Source organism: Haemaphysalis longicornis, unplaced genomic scaffold (assembly GCF_048455015.1).
Source record: "Haemaphysalis longicornis isolate Haplotype H1 unplaced genomic scaffold, Haemaphysalis longicornis Haplotype H1 scaffold_1, whole genome shotgun sequence".
In the NCBI taxonomy this organism is placed as follows: Eukaryota; Metazoa; Arthropoda; class Arachnida; order Ixodida; family Ixodidae; genus Haemaphysalis; species Haemaphysalis longicornis.
Window position 1 is genome coordinate 411,892,022 of NW_027526203.1, and position 14,049 is coordinate 411,906,070.

The following is a 14,049-nucleotide window of genomic DNA, read 5'->3' on the forward strand; positions in this document are numbered from 1 at the left end:
AAATCATGCTGGGCAAGGTAATACAGGTTACTGCATAATTATTACAACATCTTTTACTGATTTTAGGCCGAAACATTTAGCAGAGGCATAAATTCTGGTTAATGCATTATTTGGTGTTAATTGTTCCCACTAGATGGCAGCATTGACATGTTTTCTTTCCTAAAACTCTACACCTCTACAACTATTTTAAAAGAACATTATTGTATTGTGAGAGTCTAATCTAAAACATCCAAGATTCCAGCTACTTCAAGCGTAAGCGAACAGTTCTGGGCCCCAAACTTTTGTGCCATTCGCTTTGAGACCGACTGACCAGATGTCACTACTTGACATTACAGCAGTCTGTACGTCGAATACGGAAACTGCAAACAGAGATCGTTCTCAGCAACAAACTCCTGTTTCCGGTAACACGATAAACGGCAAAGTGCACAGAGGACACAAGGCAACACGGTTTGCTCAGAAGGCCAAATGTATCCACTCCCATTTCCCTACAATCATGGCATGATGGGAAGCAGTGAAATTCCTTGGCAAGCGTTGTTCGCTCATAACAATGAATTACAGAAGAGGGTGCAAAGAATTGTTTTGAGTACAGCAGCCAAGGAAGGGGAAAAGAAACCAATGAAACTCTTGTGCCAGAAACAGAGCGCCGAGCGGTCGCCAGTGATGTGATTGGGTCGAATCATTTTGGAGCAGCTTTTGGAGCAGCCAAAAGTAGGTTTTGGAGCAGCAAAATCGGCTTTTGCAGCAGCCAGAACGAGCATTAGGATTTGAGAAATATTGCTAGAAGGGAAGCAAAACAACCGAGAGGAGCCCCAAAAGCAGCATCCTGGGCACACAGAAATGTTTAAACATGTAAAATGCCTTCGGTGCAGACGAGTTTTTTCCGCACAGATGTCTTTTAGCAGTGACTATGAAATGCCTCAAGACAAGCGCCGCACGAGTTTGTGCGAGTGTGCACATGCATTCACTGCCTAAGCCAACAGATCATGAAATAACTTGAAGGTTTATTTTTAAAATGACTACCGTGAGGAGCGTGTATTCATCCATCAAAGTAAAGACACTGCAGGGTTTGATTACTTGCGGCAGCCTAGTAGCTAGTATACCCTAAAATAAATAAGTGCAAAAGACTTCTCTTCCCTAAACTGTGGGCTTAAGAAGCGCAGGCTCTGCAAAATGGCATTGTCGAAAGGCAGCCAGGACAGAATGTACTGAGTGCATTTTATGTAAAAGCTTCTAGCGCGCAACCTCTAGCGCCCAACCTCCAGGTTCCCAAGACGAAATTGAATGCTACATGTTTTCTCCAACTTCTACACTCGCTTTCCAATTTGCAGCGGACTAGGTTTGCAGCAACGGCAACTCTCTGGCTTTCTTTGAGCGGTAAGACTGTCTTCATGAAGTGCCCACCCAGCTTGTGAAAGAGGGTCACCTATGATGATCAATGAGTACGTGGACCAACGGCTAACTTATTTGAAATGAAGACAAAAAAATCAGTGAAAACGTCGACCACATTCTTCACAAAGAGTAGCTTTGCAAAGAAAGTTTTATCCGAAAATGCTTTCCTGAAGCGCTCCTGTAGCGTTCCTCCTGAACTACATGCTGAGTCAGGCAAAATCACTTTCTTCGAAGCTCAAAACTGTTCAATGAACCAGCTTACAGCCGGTCCCGAATTAAGCCACCATGAACTTTCGTCCCTTTCCCCTTTCCCGCTAGCTACCCTTGCAATGCCCCCTCAATCTCGACCCCTCGGAGCTAGTCACGTGAACTCCTGGCAAGCTTTATTGCAAAGCAGATATGAAGGCGCACGCCTCATGGTGAAGTTTTGAAGCCAGCTCGAGACAGCCAGCTGGCTCAGACAGATGTTTAGGCCTATTACCCCGGCAGATATTGCATGGGCGCTTTCACCAGCAGTGCGGATGGTACCGTTTTCGCCCACATTATCAGCTCCTTCACCGCACAAGCAACTTCGTGTGAACCTTGAGCAGCATTTTAGAGAGCGGTTGGAAGCAGTCGCTCGAGATCCCCACACCACTTCGCAGCCGAAGCCGGGTCACGGGTCCGGCGTCACTGACGTCACGGGTCCGGCGCTTTGGCGCAGTGATACACTACATGAGGTGGTGCCGTTCTTGAGTTGTAACCGAGTATAGCAGGATGTAGCAGGATTTACCTCTCGGCGCAGTTGGGCGCAATTGGCGCAGCTATCACATCACAGGGTGGCACCGCGCACGTTGTTGCTCCTGCACTTACTGTATCCTTCCGCCAAGAAAAGGTGAGCGTCGATACAGGCGTGTAATTAATTGTTTTACACTCCAGAATAACACATATTATAGACACTAATCTGCAACTTATAAAGCAGACACACATGAAAGATGTTTTTGTACCTTTCTGGTGTTTTTACGCTCGTAAAAAAATTGCTGTAATGGAGTACTGACACAAAATTTTCCAGTTACATTTTTTTCGTTGCTATGGGTGCCCACCAGTCCACTAATCATAGAATGGCACATTAAACGTCGATCGCTGCGTAAATAATTATTTACAGCCTCATTTATTTGTGTCAGTTTTGGTTTCGACAAAACAAACACCGAGGCAGCTGCCGTGACAGGACGGCACTTGTGACAACATTCTTGGAGCACCACTGCCAGTCTGGACATTCCGGTCGTGGTCTCCACCATATCCATGTGCCCGGGGCAGTATAACGTCCGAAAATTGTGACGTGATAAACACGGCGGAGCAGCGCGCACACCGCAACAAGCACGTTGGCCACCTGACAGGAACCCTGATGTTGGCAGTGTGGTGCCAGCAGCAGAAGGTGTTATGCTGATGCCGATGTTGAAAGAGTATCCATTCTGAGCTTTCTTGTGCGCACAAAGATTAAATGGATTTAAAATATGTTATACTAAATGGTTACTGTTGAAACTTGCTGGGAGATCTCTATATACAAAGGAAGCCTTTTACATAGTTATCTCAGCCTTGAACTTTCGTGTCAGCACTCCTTTATTCAACGTAAGACTACTACGCGACAGATTAGCTCACATAAGTAGCTGTTGCGGTGCGATACCATGGACCCTTGAAAAACCTAATCTCAGGGATCCTTTAAAGGGTCCATGAAGAGAAAATACAACTTCAAAGAGTTGGGCTTCAGTACCTCACTCAGCTTCATGCCGGCCACGAAAGACGTTTAAGAACTTTCAAATTTCGCACCACAGTGACGTGTTATCGGCGCGAGTGACGTCATATGGGCCAGCACTAAAAACACAATTTTTAGTGGGTTGGTGCACGTTAGCATTCGAGTGATTCGATCAAACGGAACTAGCTGCCCCACTACAATAGTCCAGTCATGTGTCCTGGCGATTGATTAGTTTCGGCCGCCGTCAATCGCCCAAACAAGATTCTGTGACGTCATAGAAAAGTTGCTGGAAACTGGCTAGCCAGTCGCCACAGCTCCACACGTTTTCTTTAATATCTCCGTTATTTTTCGGAAGTTTGCGATGAAATCGGTATCATTTTTATCAAAACAAAGCAGCCTTTCTAATAAACCAAACTGTATTTTGTCTTCATGGCTCCTTTAAGAGCGGCTGACTTTTACACTGAAACACGTAACACAAAACCGAGAATGTGTATTTTGTGGTGGCACAAACACCAGCTGACAAGAGAGGTGATGAAAGAATTCCACATAAAAAGAAACAAAGGCAAGTGTATCAGCTATGCGCCTGTGATGCTTGGCTGACACACTTGGCTGACGAAAACGAATTTGCTTTCCTATCAAAAGCGGTAACTTAAGTTGTTGGGGTTGTTTGTGTGAGTGCGAGCATCTCAATCGTGTGTTTATCGCACCGCAATGTTGAGGTGATGCCCTGGGCATGTGTTTGTTCTGGTAGTATATATTCGTGTTTTTGCCTAATAAAAAGCAGTTGCAAAAAAAAAAATAGCACCGCCGTGTGTGTCTTATTTTTTCGTCCTCGTCTTCAAGCGCAATTTAACTATGTCCATCAAACTTCCTTAGTGTACAAGATTTTTTTTACACTTTAAATAAAACATGTCAAGCTGAATCACCCAGACGATGGAGTGACCACACCAAAACGTCCCGCGTCTTTGTTAACACACCCATCTCCACATCTCCATCCGTACATTTAGCGACCACAGCCACCACTATCACAGTGGTTGCAAGAACACGAAGGCGCTCGACAACATACTGTGCGATGCAATTGTGAGTGGCCCTCGCTTCCCATAAATAATGGCAGCCATCGGTGCATCAGAAGCCATACTACACCCAGAGATCAGTAATCTCTAAACTAAAGGGCACTTTGTCTAACGACCACAACTCTTCAGCAATGGAACAATTACATCCCCTCATCTACACCCAGTGCAGTTGGTGCGCTCAGCAGATGCACGCCATCAGAGGGGTCAACAAGAGTTGACAGCCAGGCATACTTAACTTTTCTGCTCTTCCCCAGTAATTGCCCGTAAATGCCAGACATAATTCAATAAAAGCAGCTACTTCACAAAGGCACAGAAGCCTTAGTTATACCAACTTTCTTGCTCTATTCTCAATGCAGGACAACAGCTGCTGCAATTAAAATGAAAAGGCTACATCTAGAAATAATTTATTCTGCAGCTAGCTCGAGAATATTTTGAGCCAACTTTTCCGAATGAATTGAAAAACGTTTATTTCCAGATGCAAACCATTCACTAAATTGCTCAGGTGTTCTCCATTCCTAAAATTTTTAAAAAGACTTAAATGTAATTTGAGTTAAATTAAGCCTATTTATTAGTTACTGAGAAAAAAAGACCACATTTGTCAGCAAGCACGTTTTCTGAACTGTTAAACTAAACTGGCATTTAGCTCTACTGCGTGACAGGGTTACTACATTGCAGACATAGAAGTGCAATTGATGTATTAGGTATTACCCCATCCTTGGCAGCTAATAGCCATTGCATTCCCTCACAACATGCAGACAAATCACTCCACAGCACATTCTGTGTGCTACAAACATCTGCTACTAGTGAAGCTAGCTTTCCACCACAGCCTTCCTCTCATCACAGCAGCATATGCCCTCAAAGGAAGAACTGGTCTACTCATACTGAAAAAAAAAAAAAAAAAAAAAGTCTGCAAAGTATTTGTGCAGCACTAACAAGTTCCGCTGTGGAGCCCATTTCGAGCACATAGTGGAATAAAAAGTGGGAGAAAGCTAGACTCACAGGTTATGGTAGAGGTCTGTAATGAGCAGCACCACATTTAACTACTAGAAGCTGCAGGTTTATCCTCTAACTGGTGTTACTCAAAAGTTCATTCTCCTATGTTGTATATAGATTACAGCTTAACTACGCACCTGATTTCCACCAGCCACTAAAAAAAGGCATACTCACTTAATGAAAACAAACGCAATATCACTGAGCATGTTTCAACGTTGCCACATGTGCAATTGAAAACCTCGGCTACCGGATTACATTAACAGTACCTGTACTTATCAATCTTGCAATACCTAAAAATTTCCGCATCGTTTTCACCTCTCATATTACTATTCAGTGCTCAGCAACACGCATGTGAGCCAAGTTTTCCTTAGTGCAAATGGCACAGGCACATTTGCTGCCAGACTGCTGCATGTGCACGCTACAGCACTATCGGGAAGGGCACGCAAATGAAATTTGACAAAAATAAGTTGAGGGGGCAAATCTCAGGCAACCGCTGCAAAAGTGCCTCCAAGATCTGCTACTCTGGCTCCAGTCGTGAATGCATATCCGGCCACTGTGTATTGCTCAGACCTTTCTTGGGCAGCTATGGCTTGGCACCCTCTCATGTTTCATGAAGAAATTTTAGCAAACCACTTGGGACAGGCCAAAAAGTCACCAAAGCTCCACAGCTTCAGGCAAAATGTGCCTGAAAGTTAGGGTGCACTAGTGCCATGCATTGAAAGTACCCAAATGAAGCACCAAAAAGATAAATCACAAGGCATGCCGTTCAGTTTGCCTAGGCACACGACTTGGATTTCATGACATAGGAGCTAACATCGTACGGCCATTGGCCTCCAGTTTATTCAAAGCCATAAAAGGTGCCTGTGGCACCTGGTTTATATTAAGTACTTTGTTTGGAATGGCAGCCCTCCAAACATTTCAGCAGACATTCTGAAGGGATCACAAGTGGTGTAGCGCCGACGGATTGTCAGCAAGAGCTGAGCTTGGAACAAATAACGGCGGCCAGCCGAATTTAGAGTGAAGGAACTCAGCACTGCAGCAGTTCTTATGATTACAAGCTAGCAAAAATTCTCTGTGTCTCAAATGACCGGTTGGGTCGGTGCCCAGTAGGCTATAAAAATGGTAAACATTTGAGGAGTCAGCAAATTAGGCACAACCAACGAAGAATGACCTAGTTCGGCCATTTGGCCACCTGTGTACTTGCACGCTGCTAGAATCGCCCCCCGCAGCGTTCCCTTCTTTATCCTACTGCCCAGACACATTTTAGGTCGTTTAACTTGAGTGGCCATTGCTCTCTACAAGCTTTGTTCTGCTGTAACCCTTCAAAATAAAGATGGCATCAAGGAGGCCCAACTGTGATTATCACTAGCATACTTAAGAAGGTACGAAGGTACCTTCAGTAAAGCAGCCCAGTAGGCATGCAACTCACCTATATAACAAACATGTGGATCACTGCGTTTTGTAGTCTACTACAGGCAACTATCAGGCAACAGCAGCTAGCAACTGGCGGCTAGCAGGAAACTAGCAGTGCCTACTTTCAACACCAAGCCTGTCGATTCTAACAGCCAATCCCATTTCTTTTATTACAGCGTGTCAAATTGCCAGAAGCACCAAAGTCGTATATGACACCTATAACTCAACAAGCAGGCAACATTTATATTGACTGGCGTACAGCGCACAGATCAGAGATGAAGATGGAATTGCTTCAGTCAGTCGGCAAATTATTCCTTGAGGGATTTCAAAATGTACGATACCTGTTGCAAGGGCATCAGTAGCTATTCCAGGTGAGCGAAACTCGCACAGATTGTGTCAAAGCAACAAATTCTACAATTCAGGGTTGCAGGCCAAGCATCAAGGCATTTTTCACACAACTATCGCTCCTGTTTGGAGGTGTCCACCTCTGCATTTATTTGGTGATGAAAGACTTCTTTGCTGAGAAATCAGCAGTGAAGAAAAAAATCTTGACAGCTGGGCAGTACCGAAATTCTCTTATCTTAGGCACTTTGAAGTATCTTTATTGAGATGCGTGTAAAAAACGTGTTTGAATCTCAGTAATAGAACACTTTTACTATGTATGGACTATACCACGATATTTTATGTGGTCATGTCACATACTCGGAAATGTGTGCCAACATGTTTTAAAGTTCATTTCTCCGGTTCGTCACCCGGCTTGCTAGTGTCCCCGCTTACAGATGCTGGTTTTATTTCTGAAGACAATAGGTTTCCTTAGCAAAACTAGAGGTCGTGGTTGGGATAAGGGAACACCAATAAATACACAAATCCAAAACGGAAGACCCAAAAGTGAATATTTCAGCCAGATTGGACAAGCAGTCGATGGTCCCTAACCCACACGGGTTCACAGTGGAAGAGAAAGAGGGGAGGGAGGGGGCAATTTTTGGATTGTTTAGATCCCTTGATCATGTTTTGATTTCCGGACAGTATGGTGACTTATTGCATGATACAGCCCCTTGCCATTGTATCATGATTGCCATGAGCACAACATTGTCCGTGTATAGCAAGTTCAAAATATGCTGCTCTACCACTTTGCCTTGCCACATGTGCATTAATCCTTTGAGAGTAGACTTTTTTTGAAGAAAACTTTCCCAGGTGGTCAAATTACTTTACGGTGATGAACAAGCAAAGAGCAGCGCCAATGTAGATAAAAACCAACTTCCACCGCCCCAGCAAGGGGGTGCCGATAAAGATAGAGATAAAGTTTCATGCACCTCCATTCCGATCACATGGTGAAACAAACCACGAAATATATTGACAGAGACCGCGTGACTGTGACGCGCTGAAGCTAGAGAGTTCTGTTTATCTCAGCAAGAAGGTAGCACAATCAAAGACCTAAAAGGTGGCAGCACCTCCCAGTGAGCATGCATCGTCATTACGGCCTGAAATTTTAAACGGAGGGTCGAAACCGTACCCGTACAGCAAAGACCTTGTGGGATGGAAAACTGTCGCCGTACATATACGGCAAAAACCCTCGAAGGGTTAAGTTGAACTCTAACGAACTTTTTTTCCATTCAAATTTCCTAACCGTGCCGTGTAAAGCATAAATCGTCATTTTGCAGAGCCGTGCACAGGCTTTTCAGTGTCGGTGTAGTGAAAAGACCCCTGCCCCCACGACATGTGCCGCAGCAATGCCACAAACATCGCTGGCTTGTTCTTTTCTGCTGTTAAAACAGCAAGATTCTGCCTGACCTATTACAAACTTTTTTTTAGGAGGCAACACACAAAAACCATTTGAAGGCAAGGCAAATCCGTGCAGTACAAGAACTTCTGCCGGCTTTCCACAGAAGCACAAATAAACGGCAGCTTTGAAAACAATAAAGACGACTTTCAGTTGAAACCCTGCTTCTGGTAGTTTGTTCTACATACATTTGTGTTTTCTGCCGCTGTCTTCAGTCAGGGAAGTTTTAAATGCAGCCTGAAATTTTGGAGCAGGTTCATAGGCAGGTGTGAGCAGCCATGGCTTTCTACAGTGCTGCAAACTTCCTAAAATACAAGCCAGCAGGCAACTTAGAAAGTGCCATACGATTTTCTGTGACAGTAGCCCCACCACCTCTATATTTATGCCAGCCTTAATGCATAACTGCCTCTCCTCTGCGTCCTCATTTGCTATGCTCCAATTTCAGCGACTGCAAAGCTTTAGCAAGCGCACCAAGTTCATGTCTGCGACAAAAAACACACACCTTCAACATTATCTTTGCCACAGAACATCACAATCCTCCAAACTTCCAATCCGTGGCCTTTGTGGAAATATCTTCTAGAGGTGCTTTTAATGCAAGCATTGTCATGCCTGTCCCAGAGTGTCCCCACAATACAGCATAGAGCTTTTTGTTTGGAATAAGTTGCGCCCAACTCTGCCCAGCAATAGTTACCCACACGCAGAATTTTGACACGTGTGTGCTTGGCATACCTAAGCACGCATACGCCACTACACCATCATTGAACCCACTATAATGACATCGAGGATATGTAGCCTTGCACAAAAATTTATTAAGTATGTTGTTCTCATTTTTTATTTTCATGATGCAATCATAAATGTACTTTTTATAGCACTTGCATAAGGAGAGCAAGGGGACAGGTTGTATGCAGGGCACCTTAACTTGTTATTGTGGCTGAAAAGCAGTGTACTGATTTGGTAAGGTGTTGTTCAGGATAATGTACAGATTCCATGTGGATGAGGTCAACCCTGTGTAGAGTGCTCACGCAGCCTATTCTTCAATAGATTCAATTCAAAACCATGGAACTAAGTGTATTTACGTCGGTACAGTGCTTTAAGAGGCCGGCTGCCGTTGCAACCCATATACACACTCAAAAATTGCAAGAGCTTTTATCCATGATACAAAAAACCCACACGGAAAGCGCCAATCTGTATGGCCAACCCTTGCGGCTTGCACAACGGGGTCGTGTGACAGACATGCTTCAGTTGCCCAACAGAAAGAAGATTTCAATATCAGTATCTCGGTACCTGTTTTCTGGACCATATTTGGAGTATTCAGGAGTACCTCCTACATATTCTATTACACCAGAAACAAAGATATCCGAGTATCTATTTTTTTACTCCATATGTATTTCAACGTTTTATCGGTATTTCTCACTTCATGTGTTATTTTAATGTTTGCAGACCACAATCCTTCTCACATTTTTCTGCCCAGCCTTACTTTCCTTGCTACATTTTATTGGTGAAAGAAACATGGTGGAGGGGGGATGCAAACAAGGCAACGGCACAGCCTAGCCTAACTTGCATGTAAAACTACCACCAACCAAGCAAGGTTTCTATCAACTTCGTTGCATCAGCTGTGAGTAAACATGTACTTTGACTTTCATTGCTTCCCAAACCAAGAAGCCTGACTGCATGTACAAGAGCAGCCTGCACCAAGCCCAGTTATCATGGTTCAGAGGCAGACTGATCATATTCTCCTGTGCAACAGAAAACCATATGAAAACATCATGCAGTACTTTGGCGCCAAGCAGCTGCTGCAATGTGAGGGATTGCAAGGAGTAGTTATGCCTAAAAAGCATAGCCCCATATGTGTGATTGCTTCTGTAAGAGTTATTTTGAATAGCACCGGTTTTCAAGAGCTCAGACTTGACATTTGTTGTGCTTGCCACTCCAAGATGAACATTTCAGTCTTTACCTTGCTGCAAGTTTCCACACAGCATTTTTCCAGATTTTATGCAAAACATTACATCTGAGCAATGGAGGAAAAATGTAAAAATTGGCATTTCACACAACGAAGCGATACTTGCGCTATGAGGTGCACCGCAATGAGAGGCTACAGGCTAAACCATCTAAGGTTTAACATACACCAAAATCTTGCACACTTTATGGGGGAAGAAGCTATTAGCCTCTCATCCGTCGTCAGCAGGTGGAAGCAAAAAGGACTAGGAAGAAAAGAAAGTGAAGAAGAGAATGAACGGAACACAGCCTTGCAGAGCAATTGCGCGCAGAAAGGAGGTACAAGTGAGCCAATCCTGGAGTGCAAGAAAAAAAAAAAAAGAAAGGAAACCAGGAAAAGAATGTATGCAACACAGCCCTTCACGTGCCCCCAGAGAGCAAGAAAAAATGGAAAACAAGCCACGAAGAAAATGAACGCGACACAGCCATTCGTGTGCTGCTAAAGGTAAAAGAGGGCGCCTCATTATTGGGAGAAGACCCCGTCAGCATGTGAAACATCACAGCCACACCATGAACACAGCCAGCTACCGATCACGTGGACACCACCGGCTGGCACAACACAGCAGTGTAGCAGAAGGAACCGGAAACGGAGCACACGACCAGCTCGGCACCTCAACGCTTCACTAGCCATCCACTTCTCGATGACAGGGTGACTCCTCAATTTTTTGTTTCTTGCCTAAATGAGGTGTAGAAATTGAACTTGCGATGAATACTTAAAAATGCATTTGACAAAAAACAGGGAATCATCTCCTAAAAAGTATAATGGGTGAGGTGGAATGTGACATCTGTGTAGTTATTGGACGATTTTGTGTCGAGTCCCTTGCGTTGAATGAGGATGTAGATACACTGTAAACTTTATACCCCCCCCCCACAAAGAGGGCAAAAAATTGGTGCAAGCAAGGCACAGGGTTTTAGGCATAAATATCAGGCCCTTTCCTTCGCCATGTTGATGGAATTTACCACGAAGGCACACTACCCAAACCATACTCCCCGAATGTGCCGCCGTTGCAGCAGCACAGTGGCCGCGCACGTAGCATTAAATTCCCTATGCCACCTTTCTATTTTTTTACATTGGTCTGCAGTAGTCTTTAATGAGGTGTTTTTTATTCCTCCTCATGTTTTTCAAAAGTTTTTCGCAACTTGCAGTGCAGACGTAGCTTTGCTGATTTGCTGAGAAGTGGTCCAAACATTTCTCCACACCAGAACAGACACAGCCAGAGTAATTACACAGAGCTACTATGACAGACAGCATTAAACAAGAGGGCGACTTTTATTAAGCGTTACCTAGGGGCAGGATATAGAATCCACCTTGGACATTCAATGGTGTGGAAGCAGAGCCGGCTGCTTAAAAATTAGCTAGCTGGCAACTAATGGCGCAGTTAAAAAGCCCAATGTCTTTTTCTTGCCATAAAACGTCCCAGTAAACCACGGAATAGTCGCAGCACCCAGAAAGGCTGAACAGCATGAAGGCACACGCATCCTTTCGTTGATACTGCCTTTCAATCTTTCAATGCTGGTTATTTACGACTACCACCACCGGATACTTCAGGATATGCGCTGCCCCGTTTTGAACGTCTCGGCAGCGTCCTTGCCCTGCACTACTCTAAATAAGGGGCAAGGCAGCATGCAACGGAAGAGAGCTGGCAACTGGCGAAGGTGTGGTTGCCACCACCTATCCTGTCGGCCCTGGAACTGCCATGCCACAGCTTTGCGAATGTTCAGGACCACTGTGGCAGGAGATGCCGAATGCTCTAGGACAAACAAAATCAGGCTCAGAGGGCTTTTGGGAAAGCTGTTTGCAAAATTTGCCGTTGGAGTTGCTTCCCCCCCCTTTTAAGAGCACAGCGAGACTATACAGCAACCGATATAGACCCTTCAGAGATTTGCACCACCATATTTCTGCCTGCTCACATTTTTTTCTTTTTTGCCAACAAAACCCCATTCAGTTTTTTTTTTCTCCGTGCAACCAGACAGGATTTTTAAAATTCTGACAGGAGCAACCACTGGCTATTTGTCCCAGCAGATGTGTCAATTCAAATCCCTCATTGTTCAGCCATACCATGACCTCCTTTTAGAATGGAATTACGAGCAAGTGCTTCGCAAATTTGGAACTGGAAAGATTTTCCCGCCATTTTGTTTTTTCCCCTTTTAAAGAATAAAGTTGTATTTTGATCAGGGTTATGTGATTTAGAAGCCAAGCAGAGTTTCAGCAGACCATGAAGGTGCTGCACTAACTAAACACCGTATGAAAAGGCTCCTTGTACACAGTCTGCTGGAAAGCAAGCCCCAACCCACTGGTTCGAGCAAATTCATATTGATGCCCGGACTGCTTAGGTCTTAGCACAAGATAAACTGAAACTCATATTTTTGTCGTGTGAACTTTTATCACACCCTGCAAAAGAAGTCTTGGCGCTTAAATGTTCTGCATGCATAATATTCTTTTGAACTATGAAGCCATGGCTTTACCCACAGTAATAGTTACATATGTGCAGCACTGTTCTTTCGAACGAGCGAACTCTCAAAGCTTTTCGTACCGTATTTATTCGCATTACCAAAGTTGGTGATGGGAAAAAATGCGCCTGTGCCACACAGTAGCACTGCACAGCACTTTCTCCCTCAAATAGTTATATAATGGCTAAGGTGATGGCGATTTAAATGTGGACATGCATGCACCCCGAACCAATTGCAGCCACGAAGTCGACAGCGCACCTGGCCCCCATGCCTAGGGCATCTCAGGTGTGCAGCTCACCTTCCGGGAGTTAAGACTGCAGCGAAATTCAAGAACAGAGGGGCATCCCAAGGACCAGCGATGAAGCTCCAGCAGATGGTAGGTGCAGCTGAATGGAGTGTTCTGTCAATCTCCGAGAGGACCCCCGAAGGCAAGTGCAGGGAGTGCAGCTACAGCTGCACGTCAGGTATCAAGCGGTATTATGCGAGCCGGTGCATTCGCAAACGAGCACCACAAGATTACAGACGTGTCCAAGCTAGCCCATGGTTCGATGCCTGTGATTTGAGAAGACAACTGTTCTGCGAAGCACAAGCCAAATTGTTGGAAAATGTCTTTACAACATTGCAGACAAAGCTTGTGCCCACAAACTTCTGCCGCGTTTTCGTTCACCAGTTGTACAGGTAGTGCTATCAGTGGTGTCCAAGGGAGTGCCGGTATTCAGAAGCAACCACCAACACAAGTATTAGGATTAAGAAGCAGAAGAAACAACTGGATGTACAACAGCAGCTACATTTATTTGGATTACCTGGCATCATTAACGTGCACTCAAACCTTGTACACACAGGTGTTTGTTAAACAGCTGCCCCAATCCAGACAAGAATTCGTTCTTGCAGGTCGACCTACTTCATGGTCAGCAAGTTTAAAATGTTGCACTCGTGGAGTGGCATAACTACTAGCCCTCACATTTTGCAGTATATCACAATTGCCATTCAATTTCCTCTCGCACTGTTATCACGTGCAGACCCCTTTCAATAAATATGCCGCAGCTTGGTACCAGTACCATTCGTTCGTTGCAAAGGTTAAGAGATGCTGTACAGTAGTTGATCACCCCAATGCATGTTGAGCTGTTCAGTTTAAATACACGGTTTTTATGCCTTCCAGTAAAAAACACCGAAAAGAAATTCATTCACTATCATTTACTATTTTCAGCCTCTGTTCAGTACTT

General features: G+C 44.5%; 1 protein-coding gene across 3 annotated transcripts in view; it reads right to left on the reverse strand.

Annotated features, from left to right (window-relative positions):
• Positions 1-14,049, reverse strand: part of LOC144155506 (epithelial splicing regulatory protein 2-like) — a 37,346-nt gene that overhangs the window by 10,331 nt on the left and 12,966 nt on the right. Inside the window, exon 3 of one of the 3 annotated variants that reach the window (XM_077687000.1) lies at positions 13,125-13,279. The exons of the other annotated variants lie outside the window; for them this stretch is intronic. The gene's annotated coding sequence lies outside the window, so the exon portion shown is untranslated. The remainder of the gene's footprint in view (positions 1-13,124; positions 13,280-14,049) is intronic. 3 annotated transcript variants of the gene reach the window in all.